At 43.6% G+C, this 15038-nt stretch overlaps 1 long non-coding RNA gene across 1 annotated transcript in view; it reads right to left on the bottom strand.

Moving 5' to 3' along the window:
* Positions 1–935: 935 nt before the first annotated feature.
* LOC128101961 (uncharacterized) overlaps positions 936–15038 on the bottom strand; it is a 109048-nt gene continuing 94945 nt past the window's right edge. Inside the window, exons 4-7 of the long non-coding RNA XR_008215259.1 lie at positions 10474–10634; positions 2728–2888; positions 1575–1728; positions 936–1140 (exon numbers count right to left, since the gene is read on the bottom strand). This is a non-coding gene — a long non-coding RNA (uncharacterized LOC128101961). The remainder of the gene's footprint in view (positions 1141–1574; positions 1729–2727; positions 2889–10473; positions 10635–15038) is intronic.

The following is a 15038-nucleotide window of genomic DNA, read 5'->3' as shown; positions in this document are numbered from 1 at the left end:
AGAAACACCCACAGCCCTGGGCCCTGCACTATTGTCCAGAAGCTGAGTGGGCCTCCCACAAGATTGAGTCTCTGCAGGCACCTTGCTCCAGCCAAGTCTCATGTGCAGACATGCAGCAGCAATCTGAGCCTTTTCTGCTACAGAGTCCTTCCTGGACCCACCATCAGCTTCTAGAACACCAGCTTCATCCATTCACTCTCTCCTTCAGCAGCTGCTGTGCAAATACAGCAACCCAAAACCTTTCACCCATTCAGATCCTCCCATCCAGCAAGCTCATTCTCAGTAATCTAGCCTCAGGAAAGGAACCTGCATCTAGAAAGAGTCGTAATACTCCAGTGACGACAGCACAAGGCACACACAGCTGGAATATGTTCGCCAGTCCAGTAGCAATGAAACTACTCCAATTAGAGTGACATACAGGAGAAACATTGAAATACACCTTGGCTATTAATTTACAGTAATAAAAAGTGAGTAGACTTGTTAGTGTTAAGGAAGAAGAAGGGGAATCACAGCAGTGGACGTTCAAAAGAAAAAGGGCAGCAGGAGGGGATGAGAAAGAAGAGGGAAAGATGGAGTCTTAGTGACATGGGACATTACAGATTAGGGAGCCTCGGCTTGAAGTACACAGAAACAGGCCCTATTTCTTGAAATTCTTGTAAACTGTAAGCCACTCTTAAAACATTTTTTTTTAAAGAAAGCATCAACAATTTTTTATGCGGAAGCAGTAGAGTACATCAGTGAGTAAAGGTGTTTGCCACCAAGCCTGATGACCTGGGTTGGAACATAGGACCCACATGGTAGGGGAGAGCTAGCTCCCAAAAGTTGTGTGCTGAGCTCCATAAACATGCATACACACACACACACACACACACACACACACACACACACACACACACACACAAACCGAACACGCACACACATATACATAAATGTAATAAAAATAAGTGCAAGGAGACAGTCTGGAGAAGCAGTTGGAGAACTAACTCTCTCCCCTGTTTTACCTCTGTCCATCATAAAGTCCCAGAAGAATTTTAAAATGAGATTGAGAGGGAAGGACTGATATGTCCAATATGTTGTATCTGATGATAATTTGGACAGGATTTAAACTCACAAATCCATTTGACTTCAAATCCCAGGCTCCTGTGTGTGATAAGCACAAGTTATTTATTGATTACTTTTCTTCAAAATCAGATTTTCCTCTGAAAATTTCACATATATAAAAATGCATGCTGATTGCTCTCATTCTCTATCCTCTCTTACCTCCCCTCACCCTTATCTATACCTCCCCTTCCCTACAAATATCTCTCATATTCTTGTCTTTTTTGTTTTATGACTGACTGATAACCAGGGATGTCTTGTGTCCTGACCTTGGGGTAGGTGCTATCCAGTAGCACCCGGTAGGCTCATCCATGGGTGCACAACCAACAATAGTGATCCCTATCCCCCAGGATCTATCAGTAGGCAATAGTTCAGCAGTGAGGGGTGAGGCCTCATGAGACCTTCCCCATCCATGACTGATTGTTGACAGGACCAGTCTCGTGCATTCTGAATATGTTCCCCTACCCAAAACTCACATTGGAAACTAAATCCCCAGTGAAGTGCTACTTGAGATCGGTCTTTGAGGATGTGTTTCGGTCTCCATCTCCGGTATCTCAGGTGTGGATCAATGTTATTTTAAAAAGGGGCTGCAGAATCAGGTTCATTCTCTCTTGCTTTTCCACCTTCAAACTGAGGAAGCAAACAAAACAGAGATGTGGTTTTAGACCCAGAAAATGTTTGAAAATTTGGAAAATTCCACCCCAAAATTCATCCGTACATTTTTTTCCTTGAAATATCAAGGAATCGGGCCACTATCAACCTGCATTCCCACCAAGCTGCAGCTCGACAGCTTTGGTCCATAGTGAGAAAGCCCTGTGCTCTCCAGTGTGGAGGACCCTGGTTTCTATTGTCTTCAGTCAGCTCATCTCTTCTAGGATGCTTCCCCCTGGCCCTATAGACACTTGAGTTTTCAATGCTTGCTTTAAACAAACTGCTTGGTTTACAGAGTCAAAATGCCTGTATGTGCTCATTCTTTGCACCAAAGAATGAAAGACGTCTGCAGCCCCGTTATCTCCAGGCTAGGGAGTTTAATAAAACCCAGCTAACACTGTGTGGGTTTAGCCCTAAGCATGCCAGGGGCCATGACTGTGAAAGCAGAACAAGGTGGAGGAGGAAGGGGGGTGAGGCATAGCACAAAGAGACGGTCTGGAAGTGTGACCCTCTGCTCCACCAGGCTGAGATAAGCTCCTCCATGAGCTGTTTCTGTGAGGTGAGGGAGAAGCTGGACTCACATAAGACACAAGGCAGGAATTCCTGAGCAGGTACACTGGATGAGCCTCTGTCGCATGAAACTTTAGCTCCACTCACTGGCTGGCTGTAAATTAACTCTGAGAAAACTTAGTGAAGCCCTCAGGAAGCCACAAAGTTCTTGCTTTGCCTCTTACGAGGTTCAGAATGAGAGTGGCCAGAGAGGCCCCTTTCCCACCTCCCCCTGCAGTGGTCCATGGCCCACTGTGTCCACAGCTGCCTTTCCAGTCTACTCCTGAGACTTAACCGGTCTAAAGAAAAGGCAACTCCCTCCCGAGCTACACTTACTCTGACACACAGGCCAGACTTAGGATTTTAGACAGCCTTTTAAGAAATACAGCTATGGGACTGGGGTGATGGTACAGGGGATAAGGTACTTACCCTGCACGCACACAGGTCTGAGTTTGATCTCCCAAGAACCCACGTAAAAAGGGTTGGGTAAGGGTGGCTGCAGGTGATGTTTTTAAAAAGTGGACTCGCAAAATTGGAAGGAAAGATGGCAGAAGCGAGTCACACATGTGATGTTCAGCAGCCTGGAGCTCCTGCAGAAACAGGTCATCACTGAATAGGGCCTGGGAGATGGAGAACAGGGGTCAGCAGCACTGCCCACAGGCTACGAGCACCACAGTCCTGCCAGGTCAAGGATAGGGTGTGGGTGGATGGTGGCCTGGAGCTCCCACAGAAACATGCCGTTACTGAATAGAGCCAGTTCAAGGCCAGCTGTCTGGCCATGAAGCATGGAGCCACTGCACCCTGCTGAGAGACAGAGTGTGGGGCATCAGTGTGGATGGGGCTACAAGGACAAAGGTTGCATGCCTCAAGCCTCCGGGGGCAGCTGACTTCAAGGGCAGGGAGGTGTGCAGGAGCACAGAGCTCACACTCTGGAGAACAGCAGGATATTTGAGATGAGTCTCAGTGATAGTCCAATATTTACGGTGCTTCAGAAACCTTGAACCAGACCAATGACTCATTGCAATGAATGTTTGCATGTAAAGATGTTTGGGGAAAAAAATATATTGTGTGACACACTGCAATTTCCAGTGCCGCTAAGACAAATGAATAAGCGATGGGGAGTTGGGAAAGATTGAGAAACGGAAAGGTGCATGCTCAGTGGAGACAGGTGGAACTAGAGATGTGACAGTGGCGACAGGTACAAGGGAAGGTTGTGGCAGACAGGGGACCATTTTGGTGCTGAGTTGGTTCATCAGGGTGGTGGGCAGCAGCCTGCCACTTGTGAAGACTCAGCCTTCAAACACACTGCCCAGCCAAACAATGACCCTGGCTCGGAACAATGACAGTATGTCCAAGATGAAGAATGGTTCATTTTCTGGATTGGACTTCCTTAAAAGACCTCCCTGGTCTGTGCTGCCCTCAGAGCCATGTTGGTAACTGTGCTCTGTGCTGCTAGCTTAGGCCGAGCTGAAGCCCTAGGTTTGTGTTGATGTCCATGGTCTGGGCTGCTCCTGGAGGTCATGTCGATGTATAAGGCCTAAGTTACCACCAGAGACTATGTTGATGTGTGTGGCCTATACTGCCACCTGAGGTCATGTTGATGTTGTGGTCCATGCTGCTGCTGAGGGGCATGTTGGGGCCCATGGTTCTGCTGCAGCAGAGGCCATGTTGAGGTCCATGTTACCATTGAAGGTCATGTGGATGTTTGTGGTCTGTGCTGCCACCTAAAGCTATGTTGATGTCCATAGTCCAGGCTAGCACTGAGGACCATATTGGTATCTGAGGTCCATGTTGCCCTAGAGGCCATGTTGATGTCACACCCCATGCTGTGGCAGAGGGTCATGTCGATGTCTGTGGTCTGTACTGCCACTGGAGACCATGCTGAGGTCTATGGCACATGCTGATGCCGAAGGTCATGTGGATATCAATGGTCTATGCTGTCACCAGAAACCATGTGGAAGTCTATGATCCTTGTTCCTGCTGACTATAAAGGGCAAGGAAGCTCCTTTTAAAGTGGTGTGGATGACTGCAGTTGAGAAAGAGAGACATAGAAAGCTTCTGTGACAACCCCTACTCCACCCCACTCCACCCCCAAAAAAAGTAACAGCCTAAACAGAAAGCCATTGAAGAGAACTCTTTAAAATTGTGATTTGGATGCTGAAGTATATCTCTCCACTTCTCCACATAGAAGTATATGGCTTCTAGAGGGGGTGTGTGTGGGGAAGAACTTGGTTTTCTTTAAGGGACTGGCTACTAGGAGTTTGACCATGCTCCAGTAAGTATATGGGCAACACAAATTGGATTTGTTTGGGTTTGGGGGTTGGGGAGTAACAAGGTTTGGGGGCAGACCTGGGAAGACTAGAAAGTCAATATGATCGGGGTACATTATATCAAATTCCCAAATAATCAATAACATTATTATGTTGGGAGGAAAAGGTGCTGGGTAAGATGTCATGTGTTTTAAACCCAGATCTGAGAAGTGAGAGAGACAGGCTTCTGGGGCTCCTTATCCAGTCAACCTAGACTCCTTAGACTCCTTAGCATGTTTTAGGACAGTGAGAGACTATCTCAAAAAAAAAAAAGGTAGATGGTACCTGAGCAACAACAAGATTGTTCTCCAGATTGTGAATGTGCACACACTACTCTAACCCACCCATCTGACTTCCCTATTATTCCATCTGGGTGAGTGTACATACCCATCCTTTACCAATTAGCTATATTGATTAAAGAAAAATAGATCCTTAATGAGAGAAAGATGAAAATAAGTGAACACCTTTGACAGATTTTTATGGGCTAAGTACTTAAGATTTGCTGTCTTCTATGCTAAGCCTCATTATCTTTACTTTGCAGATAAAGAAATTGAGGCTAAAAGATGCCAAGCAATCTACTTTGGATCACAAGACATCAACCAGGAGAAGTCTCTTCAAACTCAGGCCTCTGGTTCTACAATGCACACTGTAGCAACTGTTCTACCATATATATTCTGTGAGTGACAACTCCCATTTTCATTAAACAATGGCTGTGATTTTTGTGGAGGAAGAGATTGTGTAAGTAGCCTAGCCATTTTTTAATATATGTGTGTATCTATAAAAACTAACACACTTTGACACATGCCATTGTAGTTGAAATTTCCCTGTGTCCCACCTGGTCTGCAGCTGCTCAGATCCAAGTAAACACACAGAGGCTTGTGTAATTAAAACTGCTCAGCCATTAGCTCAGGCTAACTATTGACTAACTCTTACACTTAAATTCAGCCCAATTAATCTATATGCTGCCACGTGTTCCGTGGCTTTACCTGTATGCCATTACATGTTTCTCCCTGGACAGCAGGCTGGCATCTATCTGACTCAGCCTTCCTCTTCCCAGAATTCTCCTTGTCCACTTACCCCACCTGTACTTCCTGCTTGGCTACTGGCCAATCAGTGTTTTATTAAACCAATGTACAAAAGCATTATCCCACAGCATGCTATCTCCTTGCATTCACACTAATTAAAAAGAAAAAGGAAATAAAACCTTGTCCATCGTACAAATTTTCCTGTTTGGAAAATAGAGTAGAACTGATTCAAGTGAAGAAGCTCTTGAGCTGGAAGAATTACCCCAAAGGACACTACTACATTCTGACAGGACTGCAGGATCAGAGCTCCTAGTCAGTGCTTGTTTTGGCGAATACATTTCTGAAAAGCATAGTCACAAAGACTATAAACAAAGCCTAATTCCCAGCAATAGAGGATAGTGAAGAATGTCTGAGTTTGCAAACAACACAATACATTCAGTTCTTAACTATTTGGGCTGTTCAGATCAAGGAATTGGTGTGTGTATGTGTGTGTGTGTGTGTGTGTGTGTGTGTGTGTGTGTGTGTGTGTGTGTCTGTGTCTGTGTCTGTGTCTGTGTATGTGTTTGGATCCTTCATGTCTCTACCTCCCTAGCACAGGTACTATATCAAGTAAGCCATTCCAAACCCCAAGAAAGAGAACATTTTTTTGTCTCCCTTTGCTCATCTGTAAATTGTGAAGAATACTATTCCTATATCCAGGACTCAATGCAAAGGAAAGTATAAACCCTGTTCTATAAGTTATCAATCCTTAATGCATTAAAAGAATCTAGAACAGTTTCTTCTTGTTAGGGGTGTATGTATTTTAAATAAGAAAGCCCTGCAATGATAATGTTACAAATGTGTGTTTGTACACACAGATTTTATTTCAGCATTTAACCTATAGTGATGGGGCAGCATCTGAGGGTTGTCCCTGCACACATTAGATCACAGTGGTGAGTGTATTATTTACTATTATATTTCTGTAACCAGATACTTAGCAAAAGCAACTTTAAAAAGAAGAGATTTATTTGGGTTCACAGTTTAAGAGGCTGCTTTCTTTTATGGTGGCTGGGGTAGCTCTGTCCTTAGTAGAAGGAAATTATAGCACCATTTATTCTATGGTGCTGGCCAGGAAGTAGGAAGCATGGCAGGAATCCAGACCAGGCTATCACCCCCCAAAGCCCTATCCCCAGTTTTCCACCTCCTCTACCTCCAAGGAACCACAACCCCCATAACAGTAGCACATATTGAAGGCCAAATATTCAAATGTATGAGCCTGTGAAGGATGTTTCACACTGAAGACAAGAGATAGTCACTGATTAAGATGAGCTTTAAGTATGTGTGGAGTCACTGCACATAATCACACAGCCACGGACCTGCACACTTGTTTGTGGCACCATTCATATAAACTGTCACACAATGGTACTTGCTGGGCTCAGGCAGTGAACAACATTCACAACCAATGACGGCAGGTCTGGTCAAGCTTGTTAACACCAAATTAAAATGGATTTCCCTGTGACTGCTCATGATAAAGTATCATTGGTAAAGGTAGGAAATAGATCATTTTCTAGTCTACTTGGGCGAACCCCTCTTCTAAATAGAACAGAAAGCTGTCTGCTTTTATGCAGAGTTAGGTAAGAATTGGTTTTGTGAAATGGAGTCAATAATCATTGACCTCACAGGTCTTTTGTTTAAAAAAAAATCAAATAGCATCAAGACAGCACAAAATCTATTCACAGGCAAAGACTTGTCATTACTAAGGTGAAGAGACTTACAGAGGGCCTCTCTGAGGCCTAGATTTATGGACCCAGCCCCAATAGACAAGTAGACCACATGAAAATATCTTCCTTCATCTCATGTCCTAGAAGAACAAAATATGACAAAGAGATCACCAGGGCCAAGGCTCTCAGACTTCCTTGTGTGAGGATATCTGTGAAGCTTTAAAGATTGCAGTGAGCCAGCCATGATACATGCCCGTACCCCCAGATACCTCAGAGGTAGAGATTTGGACATCATTTGACTTCATGAATATGGTACCAGTCCTAACAACACACCTCAAAATAAATTCATTTAAAAAGTAGTAATATACATTCTCCCTCAAAGATTCACTATAGTCATTTGAGGGTAATATTCAGGAATAAGTATTTTTTTAAACTGTCCATGGGATTTTGATGTACAGACAAAACTAAAGGATTGTTTTTCTAGTTCTCAGTTCCATCTGAGCCATGTTTATACCATGTTATTCAACTTGGAGCCCATCAGAGGTCTGCCACAGGAGCAACAACCTCAAAGTTCTTCTGACATCTGTATAGGGTGTTTCAAACACCAGACATTTACAGGCACAGAATCATTTGGTTTTCACAAAGAGGATTCTCTTTCTCCTCTTTTGAAGATGAGGAAAGGCTCCAGGTTCTATATGTCTAATTCCAACAAGTAATTCACTTAAATAAGCAATGTAGATCATGCTTCCAGCAGTACAAATACCTCTGGGATAGGAAAAAGTCTATAAGGAATGGAAAAGAGTTCCAGAAAGAGTCCAAAGACTTAAGTTTCCAAGTCTAACACTCTAATCTTGAGCATGCCACATGTCTACTGTTAACACTTTGACCTGTTTATGAAATAGTCTGGCTTCCTGTACTCTAAGGTCTTCTGTAGTAGTAGTTTCTCTATCCTGCCCGCCAGCTCCCAAAAAATGACATGGAGACTTCTTATTAATTATGAAAGCTTGGCCTTAGTTTAGGCTTGTCCCACTAGCTCTTATAACTCAAATTAACCCATTTATGTTCATCTATGTTCTTTCACAAGGCTCGTTGCCTCATTTCTCTGTACTGACCATCCAGCTTCTTCTGCATCTAGCTGATGACTCTGCCCTTCTTCCCAGAGTCTTCCCTGTCCCTAGAAGTTCCACCTAACATCTTTCTAGCTATTGGCCATTCAGTTTTTTTATTACACCAATCACAGCAACACATTTTTACACAGTTTACAAATATCCCACAACATTTCCCCCTTTCTGTCTAAATAAAAGTACAGCAGTCTCCTTATTTTGTATCCTGCTTGTCCAATTTGGATAGCATACTGTCAGCAGTCAAGGCAAGGGCAGTTTCTTGCCTAGTGGCTAACTTTGTGTGTGTGTGTGTGTGTGTGTGTGTGTGTGTGTGTGTGTGTGTAATTGTTTTATTTGAATCTTTTTAAAAATATTTTTATTTTATAATTAATTTAATTTTACATATCAGCCATGGATTCCCCTGTCCTCCCTCCTCCCACCCCCTCAGCCTTCCCCCCAATCCACCCCCCATTCCCACCTCCTCCAAGGCAAGTCTCCCCTGGGGAGTCAGCCCAGCCTGGTAGATTCAGTTGGGGCAGGTCCAGTCCTCTCCTCCCTACACCAAGGCTGAGCAAAGTGTCTCAGAATAGGTCCTAGGTTCCAAAAAGCCAACTCATACACCAAGGACAGGTCCCATTTCCACTGCCTGGGGGCCTCCTAAACAGTTCAAGCTAATCAACTGTCTCACTTATCCAGAGGACCTGGTCCAGTTCCATGGGGGCTCCTCAGCTATTGGTTCACAGTTCATGTGTTTCCACTAGTTTGGCTATTTGTCCCTGTGCTTTTTCCAATCATGGTCTCAACATCTCTTGCTCATATAATCCCTCCTCTCTCTCACCAGTTGGACTCCTGGAGCTTCACCTGGGGCTTGGCCGTGGATCTCTGCATCTGTTTCCATCAGTCACTGGATGAGAGTTCTATCATGACAGTTAGGGTGTTCGGCCATTCGATCATCAGAGTAGGTCAGCTCAGGCACTCTCTCGACCATGCTAGAGAGGTCCCCAGAAATCCATAAAGATACCTCCACTATAGACTACTGGCCCAGTGGCTAACTTTGTCACAAAGAAAACTCCAGGCCAGGCGGCAGTGGCACATGCCTTTAATCTCAGCCCTTGGGAGGCAGAGCCAGGCAGGTCTCTGTGAATTTGAGATCAGCCTGGTCTACAGAGTGAGCTCCAGGACAGGCACCAAAACTACACAGAGAAAGCCTGTCTTGAAAAAAAAAAAAAAAAGCAAACTCCATATGGAGGTTCTTTGATGCCCATCATCCATTCTTGAAGTAAATTGTTGCTGCCAGAAGCAGATGTGTCTGGTTGTCATGAAAAGCCTTATGTTATTAAAACATCTTAAATGTCATTTTCTGTCCATCTCTGAAGTGTTTGAAGACCATCCATGTATTTAAAATATATCTATGTTAACCTTGAAAACATACCTAGCATGTCTATAAGTTTGATTGTTATAGATGACTAACTACTAACCTGTCTTTCTCTATTATCCTAAATAGCTTTCAAGGACTAAAACTTTACATTACACTTTTAAATAAGCTGCATAGGTACAATACCTAAAAGAAGAGTAGAAACATATATACAGTATAACAAAAAAGAGCCTTAAATTTGTATCAATATACAAAAATCCATACCAATATAAAATATTTGAGACTAGTGGTTGTTCAAAAGTAGACTCATCAATTCACCCTTTTACCCCATCATTTCTATACTATATCCTCCCTTTTTTCCTTCTGAAAGAGATCCTTGAATCAAATCTTTGCTCAGCTTTTTTCCTGACCATGACCAATAACATCTTGTAACCACCCCCCCTCAAACAATGACAAATATCCATAACCCAGAAAATGACCAAAAACCACCAACCCCACCTCTTGGGAATGTGGTGTTGTGTTCTCTAGACTTCTTCCTGTTGTCTGAGGTTGATGGCATCTTTAGGGGACCCTGAAAAACTTGGGATAATAGTCAAGTCCTGGGAGAGCTAACTGTATTATTTCTTGTTTAGTCTCTGTGTGATGGGAAAGTGTAGAGCTTACCTGAAGTCTTGGCTGTACAGTCTACAAGGTTGGACCATCTTAGCTAGCAGCTTTAAAGTTGTTCTGGATGCAGAATTTTGAGGAAGCTGCAACAGAAGCATTCTGGGAGGCTGGATCAGTTGGGCTACTTGTCTTCATTGGTGTTTCATCCTTTTTTCTTTCTGAAAACACACAATTCTTTTAAGTTTTATTTTATGTGCATTGGTGTTTTGTCTGCATGTATACCTGTATGAGGGTATCAGATTCCCTGGAACTGGAGTTACAGACAGTTGTGAGCTGCTATGTGGGTGCTGGACATTGAACCTGGGTCCTCTGGAATAGAAAGCAGTGCTGCTCTTAACCTTGAGTCACTTCTCCAGCCCCAACATACAAACTTTTAAAGGTAACATACATCTCTGCACTAACCCAAGTATGGAATATGCAGTGTGCACAAATCAGTTAAAGATGATTTTTGGTTCTATGTTTGAGACGGTAAAAGGCATCTGTTAACTTTATAAGTCCTTATGGACTGTATAACCAAACCTCTATCCATGCCATATGAAAGGATGGCATGTAATAATAAGTCATGAGGACTCTGTAGTGAACAAAATTTATCATGTCTCATTCAGTCTCAGAGCTGTTCCCATGTAGAGGAATCAACATATATGTCACATGTCCTATAGTCTTTCTTGGTTTCTTTTTCAATGTCTGTAGCCAAGATTTTCAGGAGGTCTATTCCCCCAATCAAATTTGTTCTTCACTAATTTTTAAGAGAATCATAACTTTTTGTCTCCCATGAAAACAAAGGCATAACCTCTCCCCGAACACAACATATGTTTTTACTTCCATTTTGAAGTTAAGACATTCTTAAAATATACAGGTTGGTTTAATTTAGCAGTTTTTATAATCCAATGTCTCTCAGCAGCTGTTGTTTTTGTACATTAACATTTTAAAAATTCAAAGTCAACAAAACACCATACAAGATCCAGATGCACTGTGTATTACCCATCTTTATATGGCTTTTTTATTTTATATTACTTTACTCTCTCCTTAAAGACTTTATTATTTTTAAACTATTTTTTCTATGACTATCTATACCCATTTTCACTGCATCTGTTTAAAGGTTTTCTTTGTCTGGACTGCTTGACTGTGCACCTGCAGCCTTCTCTGACCAGATGAGCCAAATCTTAAACTGCTAGGCTACCACCATATGACTCCACTTAACATATGGCATGCTAGCAGCTGGTTCTGCCCCCCTCAGTTCTGTGAGAGTCTAGCCTCATGCCAGCCAGTACCAGCAGAGCTGCAGTTACCTGGCCCAGATCTAGGGATTTGTTGGGTTTTCCTGTGGCAGGTGTTTATAGCCAGTGCTGACTGTTCAAGTGCTCAGTGGCACAGCAGGAACTCTTAAAAGAGCCATGCCTCTATATACCAAGCCTATCTGAGGGACCACTTTCTTAGGCCCTTTGTGGATATTCAAGCCTACATGTTGGGCACCATATGTAGTAGTAGCTTCTCTGTTCCACCCAGCCAGCTTCCAAATAATGACATGGAAGAGAAAGCTTGGCCTTAGTTTAGGCTTGTCCCACTAGCTCTTATAACTTAAATCAACCCATTTATATTAATCTACATTTTTTTTCACATGGTTCATTACCACATCTCTCTGTACTGCCCATCCTGCTTACTCCCCATTTAGCTAGCAACTCTGACTTCCTTCTTTCCAGAGTCCTCTCTGTCCCTGGAAGTCCCATCTAACCTCTTTCTAGCGATTGGCCATTCAACTCTTTATTACACAATCGCAGCAACATATTTTTACACAGTGTACAAATATTCCAGAACAGCCTTCCACCAGCAGAGTCTAGGCCAAGGTTTGTCATCAAAAGATGACTTTGGGATCCCTGGGCACCAGCCACTCCGGGGAAGACCTGCCCAACTTGGCCCCAGGTTCTGGCCACAGGGCAGGTTCCCTTCTAGCCCCACCAGGAAGGATCCCCTTCTCCAAGACCCCTGGCAGACCCTGCAGTCTCCATGCCCTGCCCCCACACCCATCCGCCCGAGCCCTAAGCCTCTTCCTGAGACTTAGAGGCCGGCCCCCAGCTCCCATCTTGCCCCGGACTTCCCTTCTGGAGCACAGGTGAGTGTCCTAGCTTGCCCCGGACCCCATCCCTGGGCACCAGCCACTCCGGGAAAGACCTGCCCAACTTGGCCCCAGGTTTTGGCCACAGGGAAGGTTCCCTTCTAGCCCCACCGGGAAGGATCCCCTTCTCCAAGACCCCTGGCAGACCCTGCAGTCTCCATGCCCTGCCCCCAAGCCCATCCGCCCGAGCCCCAAGCCTCTTCCTGAGACTGAGAGGCCGGCCCCCAGCTCCCATCCTGCCCCGGACTACCCTTCTGGACAAGAGCTCCCATCCTGCCCCGGACTTCCAATTTGGACAAGAGAGCTCCCATCTGGACAAGAGAGAGAGACTAGTCCCCTCCTCCCAGGCCGAGCCAAACAATCCTGCATAGGCCCCAGGTTTCAAACAGCCAACTCATGCAATGAGCACAAGATCTAGTCCCACTGCCTGGATGCCTCCCAAACAGATCAAGCCAATCAACTGTCTCACCCATTCGGAGAGCCTGATCCAGTGGGGACCCCTCAGCCATTGGTTCATAGCCTCAGTCTGTGGGGAAGGCTTTGCCCTGGAGGAGATGGGAATGGGGGGGGGGGGTTGGGGGGAAGGTGAGGGGGACGGGAGGGGGGAGAACAAGGGAATCCGTGGCTGATATGTAGAACTGAATTGTATTGCAAAATAAATTAAAATAAAAAAAATTTCTCTACAAATAAAAAAAAAAGAGAGAGAGAGAGAGTTCCTGAATCTGTCAGCTCTGTCTGAACCAAGTGTGCAGATAAGGCCAAAAACGAACCACAAGGAGATGGGCAGATGTCAAGGCAGAAACACATACAGCAAAATGAATAGCAATACAGCATCACCAGGCCCTAACCCTCCTCCAACACCTAGACCTGAACATCAGAAATTGGAAGAAGCAGAAGAAAACACCCTTATGAATGACATCATGAAGAAGCTAGAGGCTTGTGTAGAGGAAAAGACAAAAAAATGTGAAGAACGCTGTAAACAACTAGAGGAAAGGGCAAACAAATTAGAAGAAATCAATAAAGTCCTGGAAGAAAACAAAGTACTGAAAGAAAATCAAGAAAAATCAATGAAACAAATGAAGGAAACAGTCCAAGACCTGAAAAGGGAAATAGAAAAAATGAAGAAGACACAAACAGAGGGAATGCTGGAAATAGAAAATCTGAGTAAACGGTTGGGAACTTCAGATGCAAGTATAATCAACAGAATGCAAGAGATGGAAGAGAGGATCTCTAGCGTTGAAGATACAGTAGAAGAAATACATTCATCAGTCAAAGAAAACACTAAAGCCAACAGAGTCATGAACCAAAATGTCCAAGAAATTTGGGACACCATGAAAAGACCAAACCTATGAATAATAGGGGTAGAAGAAGGAGAAGAATACCAACTCAAGGGCACAGAAAATATATTCAACAAGATCATATAAGAAAACTTTCCCAACTTAAAGAAGGAAATGCCTATGAAGATACAAGAAGCCTATAGAACACCAAACAGACTAGACCCCCAAAAAAAGTCCCCTCACCACATAATAATTAAACAACTAAACGTACAGAATAAAGAAAGAATATTAAGAGCAGCAAAGGAAAAAGGCCAAGTGACATATAAAGGCAAACCCATCAGAATAACACCCGATTTCTCAATGGAGACTTTGAAAGCCAGAAGGACCTGGACAGATGTAATGCAGACACTAAGAGACCATGGATGTCAGCCTAGACTAATATACCCAGCAAAACTTTCAATCATCATAGATGGAGTGAACAAGAAATTACATGACAAAGCCAGATTTAAACAATACTTATCCACAAACCCAGCCCTACAGAAAGCACTAGAAGGAAAATTCCAACCTAAGGAAGTCAGATACACCCTCGAAAACACAGGCAATAGATAAAGCCACAGCAGTAAACCCCAACGAAGAGAAGTGCACACACACACATCACCACCAAAAAATAACAGGAATGAACAATCACTGGTCATTAATATCCCTCAATATCAATGGACTTAATTCACCTATAAAAAGACATAGGCTTACAGAATGGATACGAAAGCAGGACCCATCTTTCTGCTGCATACAAGAAACACATCTCAAATTCAAAGATAGACACTACCTAAAAATAAAAGGCTGGGAAAAGACTTTTCAATCAAATGGTCTTAAGAAACAAGCAGGTGTAGCCATCCTGATATCCAGCAAAATAGACTTCAAACTAAAATCAATCAAAAGAGATCAAGAAGGGCATTACATACTCATCACAGGAAAGATCCACCAAGATGAAGTCTCAATTCTGAACATTTATGCCCCAAACACAAGGGCACCCACATATGTAAAAGAAACATTACTAAAGCTTAAATCACATGTAAAACCCCACACATTAATAGTGGGAGACCTCAACACCCCACTTTCACCACTGGACAGATCTCCCAAATTGAAACTTAACAGAGAAATAAAAGACTTAA

The sequence above is a fragment of the Peromyscus californicus genome, unplaced genomic scaffold (assembly GCF_007827085.1).
Source record: "Peromyscus californicus insignis strain IS unplaced genomic scaffold, ASM782708v3 Scaffold_7__1_contigs__length_154581171, whole genome shotgun sequence".
NCBI classification, from domain to species: domain Eukaryota; kingdom Metazoa; phylum Chordata; class Mammalia; order Rodentia; family Cricetidae; genus Peromyscus; species Peromyscus californicus.
This window is presented reverse-complemented; position numbering and strand designations above follow the sequence as displayed.